At 42.1% G+C, this 13,794-nt stretch overlaps 1 long non-coding RNA gene across 1 annotated transcript; it reads left to right on the plus strand.

Moving 5' to 3' along the window:
• Nucleotides 1-2,568: 2,568 nt before the first annotated feature.
• On the plus strand, nt 2,569-4,920 carry LOC118472157 (uncharacterized). Its single transcript, XR_004850038.1, has 2 exons — nt 2,569-2,936; nt 3,711-4,920. It is a non-coding gene; the product is annotated as an uncharacterized lncRNA (long non-coding RNA).
• The last annotated feature ends 8,874 nt before the right edge of the window (nt 4,921-13,794 follow it).

Consider the following 13,794-nt stretch of genomic DNA (forward strand, 5'->3'; position numbering starts at 1 on the left):
AGGCCTCGCAGTGGATCCCTAGCCATTCACCTTAGAAGTGTCTAAGGGTCTAGCTAACCCTGGCTACACGGGAAACACGTCTTGTGGGTAAAGATGCGCAACCTCTGCAGAGTGTAAAACTGGTATATCAGCCGTGCTCACGGTCAAGAGCGGCTCAGGACTCTCGCATGATTAACTTATAGAATTAAACTTAACATGTCATGCATTGCATTGTGGGATTTATTATTCATTATGATCAATTATTTAATTGGGTTGGTATACACTTATACTTGGTAACCGCTAATAAAATTTTGACCAACTTATTAAAAGCAATGCTCAGCCTTAACCATTTTTTGTTGATCAGCCTTACACTACACATGAGCCCCCACCGTAAGTGAGCTCATACACATTATTCCCCACACTTGCTGAGCGATGACCGTATGGGAGCTCACCCTTGCTATAATCACACCAGGTTAAGAACAGGTGCATCCAGAAGAGGAGGATCATGATGAAGATGAGTTCGGAGAGGTCTAGGCCATCGTCTCCCAGTCAACTATGTTGGTGTGGAGGATCGTCGTTAACATGTGGTGTATCTTATTTAGTTATTTTGTAAAGAAACTCCGATTATTTAATAAAGATATGACATTGATTTCTGTACCATGAGTAATCATATGTGTGAGACTTGATCCTAGCACACATCTGAGACGTGCCCGGGTTTGCCCTTAAATCCGGGTGTGACAGAAGTGGTATCGGAGCAATATTGACTGTAGGACGTAACCTAGATAGACCTGGACAAAACCTTTACCTACTTACCTTTACTCCGATTCTTTCTAAACTTTCCTTGATCTTTTCTCATCTATTGCTGCTTTACTCTGACTACTCTTACCTTTTCCACTCTAAAGACAAAAAGGATTTCACACCTTGGAATCCTATACCTAAAGTGATCCTTAGGAATAGGACACCTAATCCTAGGAATTAAAAAAAACTATTTTTATAGTTATTTATGCGCTTGAATGCTTGTCATTATGCTAAATGCTTTGATTTGGTTCTTTGATTGAGTGAGATGAGTTGTGGAGTAATGTCCGCAACTGCATCTGCGTATATAGGCATAAAATATGTTTATAAGATAACTAGACAACCTAGATTATCCCCCATTAAAATATATATCTAGCTTAATAGGTTCATCTCATCTTAAAAAGATTCTATCTTATCCTAATGTATTCATCTTCTCCTGATAAGCATACTTATCCTACCCTAGAGTAACAACCATGACCTAATCCATTCTAATCTAGATCCCATCTAAACCTAATGTAATATAGTCTAAACTAATGTGGATAAATCTAATCTTGCCTAATACTAGTCTGATCTAATCAAAACTAATCAGATCTAATCTAATAAGACCTAGTCTAATTGGCTCATATTTCTTGCACCGATCTAAAGGGTAGAGCGAATTAACCCAAATTGGTTAATAGATTAAAATCTACACCTAGAAACTCTTTTCTCGCCTAATTCACTTAAACCTAAATTGGTGCCTTAGACCAACTCGGCCATGAACAAACGACCTAACCAACATGTTCATGATGACCATCCATTCCAACCTGACATCAAACCAGATCTCGACCTACTTAATGTAGTCTATCCTACTCACAGATATCTTAGCCATATGTCCCTAGCTCGGATGGAGACACCAAGACCCGAGAAGAGAAGACCAACCTCGTCAACGAAGGATAAGAGTCAGACCAGATCTTCAGCCAAGTCAAGATCCATCATCTGGAATGTAGTCTTTCTTTGCCTAAACCTTTCTTACCCCAACCTACCCTTGCTCTAACCATCTCTTCCTGCCTCTTTGGTGGTCAGACATAGAAGATACCCACTAAAGACTTTGAACAAAAAAATGGTATTAGAACCAATTAGAAACTAAAAGCATAAAAAAAAGCAAACCGAACTAACTGCATCCATTTTCTTAGTAATCTCGAGGACGAGATTATTTTTAAGGGGGGTAGGATTTGTAATACCCAAAATTCTATGAATAAATATAGAGGATAAGGAATTATTTCTCTTATAGTAAATAATGTGTGCCTTGCATAAATTGAAGCATTTACTCTAATAAATAAAGTAAATAATAAAATTTACCTTGCATCCATGCTGGAGTTTTACTTTTGATTGATGCATTTAATTTGATGTGAGACTTTGACTTAAATTCGAAATTGAAAATTTGTAAACCAAAATGGAAAGAGAAAACAAAGAAATAGAAAAAAAAAAAAGAATAGAGAAGCTCTCCTTAGCCTGGGCCGAAACCGTCGCCAGCCCAACACCATTTCCCCTTCAGCCTCCTGGCCCAGCCAACCTTGCGCGCGCGTTTATTTGGCCACTGACCTGTGGTCCCTGCTGCTCAGCCTCGCTCCACGCCGTGTACCAACCTCAGGAGCGCGTCCCGCGAAGCGCTCGATCTCACCGTGTGAGATTGACTCATGGGGACCACCGGCCAGCGCCATGTGTCGTTCAACCACCGCCATGTGGGGCCATGCTGTCGGGTCGGCCGTCGACCTCGTATCCTCCGCGTGTTCGTTATGAACGGAGTCTGCAAGCTTCTCTACCGATCGAATCGTAACTGAAGGATTCGCCCATGGACCATGGGTATATATGGAGAACCCTGGAGCAGCCCCCTCCACCAACTCGTGACAATACCCAGTGTATCCTAGGGCGCAGCAAGCGAGAGAGAGAGATCGGAGCCGAGAGAGGAGGGATAAGAGATGGCGCCGCCGTGGTCCCGCTCCTCCATCGTCGTTCTGTGCGTATGGTGTGGTCGAGGATGATCGCCGGTGCGCGTGCAAACTTTCCGTGGCGTTGGTGGGCGAGATAGGGCCTCAGGTCACTGGCGATTGCTCGCCGGAATACAAACTCAACGGAAGATCTGCGTCGCACCGTGGACAGCACTGCGTCCACCGCCACCCTCGGTGAGACTCCCCTCTCTTGTTTGCCTTGTCCTATACCTCGAGTAGAGCCATTCGGTGTAGCTAGAGAAGAACTGGGGTGCCAGGGCGCTGCCTCGCCGGCAATAGCGCCGCCGCGGGAGAGCCAGCGCCACCGCCTGGGGGAGCTTGGATGAGGGAGGACGGCCGTGGCCGTTGATCGGCTAACAAGCGGTTCGGATTAGATCTGGCCGATACCCTTTCGAAACTTAAAATCCGAGCCGTCGAGCACGTATCGTGCGGCTCGAGATTGATCTGGACGTGGGCGTCTCAGTAGCCGTGGATCTGTGATCCGATGGTCTCCATTTTGTACCGGTTCATACGGGTATCCGATCTAATCTTGGACGCCGTTTCAGGATCGGATGGCTCGCGTGCGCTAATACCCCTTTCGGCTGTGGCGTTTTGCATAAGAGACCCTTAGTTTCTCAGGAATAAACCCACAGTCCGGTAGTATGCAAAAGTATTTACGGTTAGGTCCTGATTCTTTTGGAATTAACCCCGAACTCTTTAAAAATGATACCCGCTATCCACAGGATTAGAAAATTACAGAAATTAAATCTAAAATGAATTTCTAGTACAAAAATAATTCCAGAATCTTAGAAAATTCATATCTTATTCGTTTTAATTCCGTTTTTAGTGGTTCTTGAACCTACGATCTTGTAGCGACGCGTAGAATATTCCTACGTAGTTTGTTTACATGTTTGGTGTAATGTTATTTTTATTCATTGTTTGCCTATATATATGTTTTGCTGCGAATAGAAGCGAGGTTACGAGGAACCCGAAGATCAAATTGGAGAAGTTCCTGGATTTGCACCAAAAAGGCAAGTTGTGTCCTTGATCACATTCTTTGACCTAATAATATTTATGAATCTATTCTCACTGCTGCACTGTTAGGTTAAGCTGATGGGACCTAATAGGTTACCTAGTTTTGTTTACCCTACACTTTGCATACAAATGAATTATTGGGTAGTCTTGTTATTGCTCTACCTGGTTTTGGGATTAATAATACTTATGAATTATGATCATGTTTCATTATGATATATTGCAGGATTATTTATTATTGTGCATAATAAGATCACAATGTTTAATTGGAACATGGAGCTTAACCTGAGAAAACAGTGCTACCACAAGGGTTTAATGGGACGCCCTTGGCTAATTAATTAGGAAAGCTAGTGTGGGATAATCCTTTCTCGAAAGGGGCAAGCGGGGAGGCGTCGCTGCAGAGTATAGTGCTGGCTGTAATTACTGCGATGGGGTTACAGACCGTGGAACAAGGCGCTATGCTTCCTTCGTCCTGAAACCATAGCGGGTTTTCTCATGCTAGTGGAACTTTGTAAAGGCCTCGCAGTGGATCCCTAGCCATTCACCTTAAAAGTGTCTAAGGGTCTAGCTAACCCTGGCTACACGGGAAACACGTCTTGTGGGTAAAGATGCGCAACCTCTGCAGAGTGTAAAACTGGTATATCAGCCGTGCTCACGGTCAGGAGCGGCTCAGGACTCTCGCATGATTAACTTATGGAATTAAACTTAACATGTCATGCATTGCATTGTGAGATTTATTATTCATTATGATCAATTATTTAATTAGGTTGGTATACACTTATACTTGGTAACCGCTAATAAAATTTTGACCAACTTATTAAAAGCAATGCTCAGCCTTAACCATTTTTTGTTGATCAGCCTTATACTACACATGAGCCCCCACCGTAAGTGAGCTCATACACATTATTCCCCACACTTGCTGAGCGATGACCGTATGGGAGCTCACCCTTGCTATAATCACACCAGGTTAAGAACAGGTGCATCCAGAAGAGGAGGATCATGATGAAGATGAGTTCGGAGAGGTCTAGGCCGTCGTCTCCCAGTCAACTATGTTGGTGTGGAGGATCGTCGTTAACATGTGGTGTATCTTATTTAGTTATTTTGTAAAGAAACTCCGATTATTTAATAAAGATATAACATTGATTTCTGTACCATGGGTCATCATATGTGTGAGACTTGATCCTAGCACACATTTGAGACGCGTCCGGGTTTGCCCTTAAATCCGGGTGTGACACGGTGCCACTCCGGATAGCATCGCAGCACTACTTTGCGACGCCATCTAGACTAGCACCCTAGTGTTTTGGACTTAGAAAAACCATAACTTTTTTCATACGATATCGTATGGAGGCAAACTTTATATAAAAATTGTAGCTCTCGACGAGATCTACAATTTTGTAGTTTTAAGGGCCTGTTTGGTTCGCTGCCTAACTTGCCACACTTTGCCTAACTTTTCTGCCTAAGGTTAGTTCTTCAATTAGAACGACTAACCTTAGGCAAAGTGTGGCGCAGTTAGCCACGAACCAAACAGGTCCTAAGTCTTTTATTTGATGTGGTTAAAATAGCAGGCTATCTTTTGTATGCATACTCAATATTAGCTAGCTAATGGTTAATTAGATAGATAATAGGTAGTGATGTTTGGATCCGCAACTAATAGATTAGATAATAGGTGGAGAAAGGAAATAAAGTTCCAATTAAGGAAGGGAATGCCCAATTACCTCCCATTAGCTGATATTATCTAGTATTGAGTAGATAATGAGATAATAAGAATTTGGGCTCTAGATAATCATTATCTCTCAATTATCTAGACATCTTTGGATCTAAAGAACTAAAGTTTAGTAGATTTTCATTATCTGCTTGGATCCAAACAGGACCTTAATTTCAACATCTTCTACAGCAGACGAAATCAACATTCCCCAAATATTTTAACTCTAAAATTGAACGGCCTATGTATTATTACTTGTACTATGTCTAATTTCGCCAATGTAAAGAATGGTCAAATCCAAAGATCAAGACAAAGCTGCAGACATTATTATGAGAATAAGATGTTAAACAACTTAATTATTGATCCTTACGTACGACACATAAAAAGCCGTTAATCTGCAAATGTTTGTGTTTAATTTGTTCCGTGAGAGCTCATAAACCATCATTTACGGTGGTTTAGTAGAGGGGAGCAGCACCCCTGCTTGATGGAATCTAGGCAGCAGCCTGAAAGGCTGCAACCGACTCAGGCCAAATGTTTTGTCGCACAAACATTCTCCGCCCCTTCTTTTTACTCCCTCCACTTGACAGAAGGATTTGCTCATATCATTGCTTCCACTGGCTATTTCCCAACTAGCTCACTTCACTTTTGAGATGCACATGAAGAAAACTAATATAAATTAAAGCATGCTTGTGTTTAGCTTTTGGTTTAGCATTAGCTAACATATATTCAAAGATTAGTTCTCCATGTTATTGTTTATCTATTCATGGTGGGCATCTAACTGCCGGCTCATAAGCTCCTCATTCGTTGGTGCTCAATTCATGATGTGTCATGCATGTTTGCTTTTGAGAAAGGACCCCCAACAAGAAATATATGCCAATAATTCAATGAAAATGAGTCCAAAGCTACTACACTACACCTGATAGCAAGGCCGTCAGCTGTGCCTGCTGCTGCGGAGTTCAGCACATTGATCTTGCTATGCTGTTGGCAACTATGGAAGAGACGCAATAGCTTCGTCTTCTGTGAGGAAGAAAAGTTCTTGCATGACACATTAAGAGAGTGTCGCGCGGATGCCCTGCACTGGAAGGGCTGGCTGCCAAAGAAGGACCGGGATGTTGTTGGTGTCTGGTGCTCAATCCTTACTCCACTTAATTAAAAGAATGATTAGAAAAGCTCTCTATTGAAGAGATGTAAACATGATTGTGATATAATCTGTCAGGCCGGTTTGGGCCAAATGCAACCCCCCCCCCTCCCCTGCTGACCGTCAAAAAATAATTCCATGAAAATCTGTTGGATATCTCTATCTCCTTTGCCTACATAAATAGGCCCCTTTTACCATGTACATCACACCACATAATAGATCTGTTTTCCCGTGATTTTTTTCTCCTCCACGTTAGGGGAGTTTTTTCCACGTTAAACTCTGTGTCTCTTTTTCCCATCTACGATCCTAACAATTGGTATCTAGAGCTAGAGTTTAGACACAGTTTTTTTATTTCTCAGCCGCCGGCGTCTTTCTTCGTCCCCACGGATCGTGCCGCTGCCGCCGTTCCTCGTCAGGTCAGATCGGCCGCCGCTCCTCATCAGGTCAGATCGCTCGCTGCCGCCTCCTGCGCGCCATCGATCTGCTGCGCGTCAGCCGTGAACGGCGTGCTGTCCGCTCGTCTTGATTGCTTGCTGCGTTTTGCTACGTCAAGATCTCACAAATCTCTCAAAGATCATTGGACGTGACCTTGGAGGCTTGGACGTCCGTCTGCATCGTTGAGGGCGAATCGTGACCATTGGTCGTGACCTTGGGGGCTCGAACGTTTGCAGCCCCTGCAACTTCTCAGTGCTACTCACGCACACAAAGATCAGGGTTCATTATTGTTTTTGTTACTTCGCTACGATCACATATCTAATTGCACGCAGATTTCAGTTTTTAATTGGGATTTTTATTTCGGATTATAATGTCGACTAAACTTGATATTCCGAAGTTTGATGGCAAAATCAGTTTTGCTATTTGGCAGATTCGGATAAAGGCTGTTCTTACTCAGTTATGTCCGTCTTGATATTCCGACTAAACTTGATATTCCGAAGTTGCAAGCGCGACCTGCTGATATGGCTAATGATAAATGGGAGGATCTTGATGAAAAAGCTTTGTCCGTCTTACAGCTCAGTTTATCTTCTGATGTTTTACGTGAAGTAATGAATGCAAAATCTGCGGCAGAATTGTGGAAGAAATTAGAGGAGCTATATATAACCAAGAGTCTTGCTAATAAGCTTCGTCTCAAAGAGCGTCTTTACACTATTCGCATGGCGGAAGGTACATCTATTCAATCATATCTCAATGAATTTAATTCTATTTGTGTCGACCTTGAGAGTCTGGATGTGAAGATAGATGATGAAAATAAGGCAATTTTGTTGGTAGTCTCGTTGCCCCCTTCTTTTAAGCATTTTAAAGAAATTATGCTTTATGGAAATCATACTTCACTGACTTTTGAGAATGTTAAGTCAAATTTATTGTCCAAGGAAAAATTTGATATTGATTCTCGTTCTGAGTCTAAGGGTGAAGGTTTTATTGTTCGAGGTAGAACTCAACAAGCGGGCAGTTCCAATAAACCAAAATCAAGGTCTAAGTCAAGGGATCATAAATCCAACATTTTTTGTCGTTATTGCAAAGCTGATAATCATGTGATCTCCCAGTGTCCTAAGTTGAAAAATAAGGAAGAAAGACAAAAGAAAAATGAATCTGATAAATCATCTGCTGAGGCTAGTATTGTTGAAAATAGTGATGGTGGAGAAGCTCTTATGATCACTTCTAATAATGAAAAGCGTATGTCTTGGGTTCTTGATTCAGCTTGCTCTTTTCAAATTTGCTCACATCGAGAGTGGTTTTCTGATTATTCTCATGTTCATAATGGTGATGTTATTATTGGTGATGAATCTCCTCTTGAAATTTCTAGAATTGGTTCTATTCAAATTAAAGTTCATGATGGCACATTCAAGACCCTTACTAATGTTCGCTATGTTCCTAAGATGAAGAGGAATCTTATTTCTTTGGGCACCTTAGAAGCAATGGGATTCAAATTTTCTGCTGATAATGGTGTTCTTAAGGTTTCTCAAGGCAACTGTTTTTTTTAAAGGCCGAACATTTTAATAATCTCTATTACTTGCAAGGTTCTACAGTTACAGGTACTGCAGCTGTTTCTATTGCATCCAACACTTCAAATACCAAGCTTTGGCATATGCGCTTGGGACATATGAGTGAAAAAGGTATGTATCTCTTGCACAAGAGAGGTTATTTAAATGATATTGGCAAATTGGAATTTTGTGAACATTGTGTATTTGGCAAACAGAAGAGAGTCAGTTTCTCTTTGTCTACTCACTGCACCAAAGGTATTCTTGATTATATTCATTCCGATCTTTGGGGTCGGGCTCCTCACTCTTCTATTGGTGGTCGTGATTATATGATCACTTTTATTGATGATTTCTCTCGTAAAGTTTGGGTTTATTTTCTAAAGCATAAAAATGATGCTCTTACTGCATGCAAGCAATGGAAGGCTTTAGTGGAAACTCAAACTGGCAGAAAAATCAAGAAATTGAGAACCGACAATGGATTGGAATTTTGCAATAGTGAGTTTAATTCTCTTTGTGCTGATCATGGTATTGCTAGACATAAGACTGTTCCAGGTACTCCCCAGCAGAATGGTGTTGCTGAAAGGATGAATCGTACTATTCTGGAGCGTATTCGATGCATGCTTTCTAATGCTAGTTTATGGGATAAGCATGGTTTGTTGGCGGAAGCTGCTTCTGCCGCCTGCTATTTGATTAATCGCTCTTCCAATTCAGCTATTGATTTCAAGATTCCAGAAGAAGTATGGACAGGTAAACCAGTTGATTATTCTAATCTTAGAATCTTTGGTTGTCCTGCTTATGCTCATGTTAATAATGGGAAGCTAGTGCCTAGAGCTCAAAAATGCACTTTTATTGGCTATGGTTCTGGTGTCAAAGGATATCGTTTATTGTGTGCTGATTCTAAGAAGGTGATTGTCAGTCGTTGTCACACCCGGGTTTCGGGGCACCAAGACCCGGGCGCGAACATATTCACCAGGTGTGCTGGGACCAAGTCTCACACATATGATGAATCATGGCACAGGATCGAATGTCACAACTTTACTATATAATAGGAGTTATATACAAAATAAATAATTACATTATAAGGAGACAACGGTCCAGCAACCCAAAGTTGACTGGGAGACGACGGCCTAGATCTCTCACGAACACATCATCGCATCCTCCAAGCGCCTCATCCTGTGGTACCTGTTCTTGACCTGTGGGGGGTGTGAGACAGCAAGAGTGAGCTCACATACGTTCATCGCTCAACAAGTTGTGGGGAATAATGTGCATGAACTCGCCAAAGGTGGGAGCTCACGTGAAGTGTAAGGCTTACCAAAGAAGATGGTTAGAGCTGAGCATTGCTTTTAAAGTTGGTCAAAATTTTATTAGCAATTACTAAGTATAAGTAAATACCAACCCAATTAAGAAAAGTAATAACATCACCTGCGATGCAATGCATATGACAAATTGAATTTAGTTCCATAAATTAATCATGTGAGGGTCCGAGCTGCTCATGACCGTGAGCACGGCTAGTATACCAGTTTTACACTCTGCAGAGGTTGCACATCTTTACCCACAAGTCATGTTACCCATCTGCCAAGGGATCGCGACTTCCCATACACCTCTACTGAGGAGGCGAGGCAGGGTAACACTACGAGGCCTTTACAAAGTTCCACTAGCTTCAGAAAACCCGCTACAGTTTATAGGAAGCTCCAATGCAGGAATCCCTTGCAGGACCGCCATCGCAGCAAAATCCTCCCGAGGGCCTCCCTACACTGACCACTCCCTTACTGCCCTTGCCCCTTTCGGGTAAGGTAGTCCTCCACTAGCTTTCCTAATTAATCAGCCAAGGGCGTCCATAAACCCTTGTGGTAGCACTGTTTTCCCGGGTGGTCGCTCCATGTTCCAATTAACATAATGATCTTATCATGAACAGTGATAATAAACAGATAATAAAAGTATAATCGTGAACAATGTATCTTCATACCCAAAACCACATAAAGCACTAGCAAGTACTACCCAAAAAGTTCAGTGGTAAACAAGGTATAAAGATAGACAAACTAGGGTAACCTATTGGGTCCCATCAAAATTAACCTATGCAGATCATTATGATTAATCAGAACATGAGTGGGTAAAAGAAGTGATCAAGGGCACAACTTGCCTGGGACTTGAGATTCCAGGTACCATCTTGCTTTTCAGATGACTCGTGACCTCACTGCTAGTCATAGTAATACAAACAAACAGTATATAGACAAGATTAACATTACACCAAACATAAGTACAAACTGAATAATAATGATCTACGCGTCATAACGAGATCGTGGGATCGAGAACCGCTAAATTCGGGGTTACGGTTATGAAGTTATGGTTTTCCGAAGATCCACGTGGTTAAATATAGCATAGACTAAGTGCAACATTTTAATCTGTATTTCATGACAAAACAAAGTTACCACATGATAATAAATATTGTTGTGGGACTAATGCAACTAGAATGGATCTAAATGGAGTTACGGTTATTGTGTCATGAATCTCTGAGTTATTTAATGCTTGGTGTAGACTAATTCAAGTGAACAATTTTAATCTAAGTTTCATAGCTAAACAGTGTTACTAGTTGATAGACAATATTAGAACAAACTTATTGCAACTGGAATGACTCAATTTGGAGTTAAAATGAATTTAATATGAATTATACAAGTTTCGGGAATTATTTTTGTATTAAAAATCAATTTCCAGAATTAATTCTCTAATTTTACTACTCTCTGGACTGCGCGCGGAATAGACAGAAGCCCAGGGGTTAGATTGCAAACGTCCCAAGACTCATATTCTCCCCGCGCGGATGGCGGGTTCTATTTTCAAAAAGTACAGGGTCTCATTAACAAAAGTCTCCGCGAAGGGGTATCGCGGATCCAGGGCCATTGGATTAGACAACAAGCACCCAGATCAGATCTTACTTAAAACGAACCGGATTTCTTCAGGAACCCTTGGATCTGTATCCAACGATCCATAGCCTATCTGCGGGTTGGATGGCAGGGACAGATCCATCCGTCGGTCCCCAGATCAACGGTTCTGATTCACTGCAACCACGCGACGCCCCAGCTTCTAATCCCAAACGTCCAGCAGGGATCCAACGGCCCAGGTACCTTCTCCTACCTCCAGCTTCCCAGGCACAGACACCGCGTCCTCCCCAGTGCTCTCTCTCTCCCCCGTTGATCCACCGGCGCTAGCCAAGACCCGACAGGGGTACCCGGCGGCTCGTCGGCCCCTAGGACCGCCTCCTGACCATGACCGCCACACCCGCACCCGAACACCCGATGCACACCTAACATAACGCAGAGGAAAAGGAGTCTCACCAGCGATGGTGTCCGGCGTTAACCGCCGATGTTCCGCCGCCCGCGCAGCTCCCAATGAAAGCGCCGTGCCGATGGAGTGGAGGAACGGCAACCGCAGTGCCCTAGGATTCGACGGGTGAAGTGCAGTGGCCAACTCTAGGCGAGGGGAATAGAGGCGATGGAGGGGGAGATCCGGTACACAGCTTTTATCGCCCACGCTTTATGGGGCCAGAGAAGTCCGTGCGTGGAGTCGTGGTCACCAAAGTCCGCGGTTCTCGTGCGGCGGGTATGGCGCGAGGAAATCGGCGTCTGTTGTAAGGATCCGAGGAAGAAGGAAGCGCCCGCCATGCACGCGCGTTCGTTGCGGCGAGGAAGACAGAGTCGCTGCGCTTGTGAGTCTGCCCGGTGGGTCCGTGAAGCAGCCACACGCGAGGAGCGCAGTCGCACGGTCGGTCGACTGGGTCACCGGGGGATGGGTCATGGCTGTCAGCGTAGGCAGGCGGAAAAAGGGGCTGTTGGGCTGCGCAGTGGACCAATGGGTGAATGGGCCGAATGGGTGGATTCGGCCCAACTGCAGGGATTATTCCTTTTCTTTATTTTTTTCTGCTTTCTTCTTTATTCCTATAATTCATTTGAATTTAAATTTTGAATTCCACTTAAGTGCAAATTCAAGTTCATGTTAACTATGCAATTTAGTCACACCATCATGTGGTGAAGCTATTCAATTTTGATATTATTTTATATTGAATAATATTTCTTTCTTTACATTTTTATTCCCAAATTCTAAGATTTGAATTAGGTTTTAATCCTCAATTCACATCATTAATGTAACCTTATTAATATTTTCTTTATTATTAAATGCACAAACAATTAAACTCCAGCATGATGCACAATTTAATGGCTTTTATTAATCCTTTGTTTTTAAATAAGGTGTTCACTTGTGATAGTAAGTAGATATAACACACACATATAGATAACGGAAAATAACTTTTCTCCTTTTATATTATATCTACAAATTGGGTATTACAAATCCTACCCCCCTTAGAAATAATCTCGTCCTCGAGATTAGTAGAAAAGGAATGTAACCAGTTTGGTTTAGGAATCAAAAGTTTTGTTTCAAGTTTTTTTTATACTCGCTAGTAGATGATTTGGAAAATATAGATATATATATGTCTAGCCATCTATTATGTCAGATGAGGTACGATTATGGTAAGTATAGGTTGTAGCAAGGAAGAGTATAATAAGGAAAGACTTCATCCTGAACTGTGGATCTTGATTGCGTTGGCGATTCAACTTGATCTTTGAAGTCTTGAGTTGATGCTTATCCTTCTTTGACGTGGTTGGTCTCCTTTGGCCTTTCTTCTTGGAGTTGCCATCCGAGTTAAGGACATATAGTTAGGATAGCTGGGGTACACGAGGTAGGTAGGTTTGAACAAAGTTTTACTTTGCTTTTAGGACAAATGTACTAAGTAGCCTGTGAGGTAGGTCATGTTGTTTGTTCACGGACGAGTTGGTCTGTCGTTCTTAATTTAGTGCAGAGTGCAATAAGTTAAAATATGTTTTATAGGGGTAGAGTCTCATTTATTTTACCACTATCAACTGGTTAAGTGATTGACCTTAGGTTAGCTCAACTTAAGGTTAGACTTCGTTAGGTTAGATTAATCCATCACATTAGATCAGATCTGAGTTAGATTGTTATGACTAGATAAGATCTTATTAATTTGGATTAGATCATGGTTGTTACTTTAGTATGAGATAAGCAAAGTTGTTAGGATAAGACGAATATGTCAAGGTGAGATGAATTTATTGAGATAAGAGAGAATCTTTTAAGCCAAGATGGATCTATGAGTGTAGGTGTAGGATAGGATCTTTTAGGATAAGATAAATCTCCTAAGCT

Source organism: Zea mays, chromosome 6, assembly GCF_902167145.1.
Source record: "Zea mays cultivar B73 chromosome 6, Zm-B73-REFERENCE-NAM-5.0, whole genome shotgun sequence".
NCBI classification, from domain to species: domain Eukaryota; kingdom Viridiplantae; phylum Streptophyta; class Magnoliopsida; order Poales; family Poaceae; genus Zea; species Zea mays.